Raw genomic sequence first — 2678 nt, forward strand, 5'->3', positions numbered from 1 at the left:
CCCCCGAATAATAGTTTTGGAATAATAATAATTGTATTTAAGAAAAGACCATGTAAAAATGCAATTTGTGGGGCTTGTTGCATGTGATTGGGCATGTTGGGAGTGGGAATCCCAGTAATAGTGGCCTGAGCTTTTTATTTGCTCATCAGAAAGCATTCATATTGGCTGCAACAGTGCAGTATCTTTTAGTGCACTGCACTGCACTGCCATATATTTCCTCTGAAGAAATAATTGATGCTGCACAGATCCAAAGCAGGGGTACTATGAGATTCTAGCTAGCGAGCCCTTTTGCAGATACACTTGCTATAGTGCAAGCATTACATGACTGTCTCACTTGTTCCCTTCTTATATTTCACATCTTCAAAATATATGTCAGAATATAGGGCTAATTGCGGATATGCACCCCGAACTATCGCCAAATTAAGGTTACTACTGGGCCTATAGATGTTGGAGTTGTGTAAGCTAGACAGGTAATTGATTTTAGTTTTAGAGGATTGAGAATGGAGGAAGGAGAAGGGAAACGGAAAGTTAGAAGGGAAGATGCTAGCTTGAAGAAACTTTATTTTAATTGCTTCAAAGCTTGTTTTCAATGCTTACATCCATTGCCTATTTATAGGTACATATAGAACTATCTAGAGCATAAATATTTTACATGAAACATTCTAGAGTATATTAAAATATTCCTATATTCTAGATATATCTTATTTTTGTCATATTTCTAGTCCTAGTTATCACTAGAAGCTTTCCATATTACAAGGTTATTGTAGAGTGTTCTAGAGAATTACAAATTACTTCTAACACATATTCTTAATTTGTAATTCCTAACTCATTTATGAATAGTATAAACTTTTTGGAGGGTAATATTTTTGTGAAAATGTCTGCTAGTTGCTCATTTGTTGAGACGAACTCTAGCTCAATCTCCTTATCTTCAACGAGCTTTCTGATGAAATGATGACAAATCTCAATATGTTTGGTTTTGGCATGGAAAAATAGATTCTTTGTCACGGCTATTACAGACTTGTTGTCACAGTAGAGAGTAGTCGGTGACTCTGGGTCTTGTTGTAAATCAGATAAAATACTTCGAAGCCATACTGCTTCGCATGCGGCATTTGTAGCTAAGATATACTCTGCTTCTGTAGATAAGAGAGTTATGATCTGTTGTTTCTTTGAGGTCCAGGATATTACCTTAGATCCTAGAGTGAAGACATATCGTGAAGTGCTTTTGCGATCATCAATACATCCAGGCTAGTCGCTGTCAGTATAGCCAGATAATGCATTATCTTCTTTAGTTGTGTATTTTATTCTCATACCCTTTGTACCTTGAAGATATTGAAGAATCCGCTTCACTTCTCCATAGTGTAGCTTATTTGGATTGCTCATGAATCTGGACATAATGCTTACAACATACAATATGTCTAGCCTTGTATTTGTGAGGTAGATTAGGGATCTGACTAGGCTTCTGTAACTTGAGGCATCCATATTTGGCGCTCCATCGTTCATTGATAGTTTTTCATTTAGCAATGCTGGTGTAGCTACTGGATTGCAATTCTTCATGTTGAACCTCTTCAGAAGATCTTCGCAGTACTTCTCTTGATTGATGAATATTTCTCCTTCAGTTTGTTTTACTTATATTCCCAGAAAATATCTCATCAATCCTAAATCTGTCATCTCAAAATCTTCTTTCATCTTTCTTTTAAATTCTTTAATCATCATGGTGTTAGTGCCACAATAAATTAAATCATCAACATATAGGTGAACGGTAAGGAAGTTTGTACCTTTTTTCTTCATATATAGAGACGGTTCACTTGGGCTCCTTTGAAATCCATGCTCGTGGAAGTAGTTGTCAATTTTGCTATTCCAAGCTTGTGGTGTTTGTTTCAATCCATATAGTGCTTTATGCAGCCCATAAACGTTGTTTTCTTCTCTTTTGACTATGTAGCCCTATGGTTGCTCGACATAGACCTCCTCTTCGAGTTCTACATTTAGGAATGCTAACTTGATATCTAGCTGAAACACTTTGAGCTTGAGCTGAGCTGCTATAGCTAATACCATCTTTATGGTCTCCATATGAGCAACTGGGGCAAATATCTCATTGAAGTCGACTCCTGATTGCTGAGAGTAACCCTTCGCGACTAATCGAGCCTTGAGTTTATGAACGGAGTCATCTTTATTGTACTTGGTTTTGTATATCCACTTAAGGCCAATGACCTCTTTTCCTTCTAGAAGATTCACTAGCTCTCATGTCTTGTTCTTCTCGATCATGTATATTTCTTTATTCATTGTTTTTCTCCAACCTTCATCTTGAACAGCTTCTTCAAAATTTTGTGGTTCATAGGAGAAGAATGTTACATCACAGGAGTCATAAATATCTTTAAGTGAATATACATTTCTCGACAGTGAATCTATGTTTGAAGTTGATGCATCTGGGGATCCTGAACTAGGAGAATCTTAATATGACGTAGCTCCCATTGTTTCTTCTTCAATGATGCTTGGTGTTGAGGTTTGATGTGGTTCACTGTTCCATGTTTCTGCTTTATCGAAGATAACATCTCTGGAGACCACAAATTTGTTAATATCATGATTGTATAGTCTATAGGCTTTGGATTCTTTACTGTAGCCAATAAAGATGAGTTTTTCTCCTTTTTTATTAAACTTTTCCTTTCTTAGCTGTGTTGGTT

This window comes from Asparagus officinalis, chromosome 7 (assembly GCF_001876935.1).
Source record: "Asparagus officinalis chromosome 7, Aspof.V1, whole genome shotgun sequence".
NCBI classification, from domain to species: Eukaryota; Viridiplantae; Streptophyta; class Magnoliopsida; order Asparagales; family Asparagaceae; genus Asparagus; species Asparagus officinalis.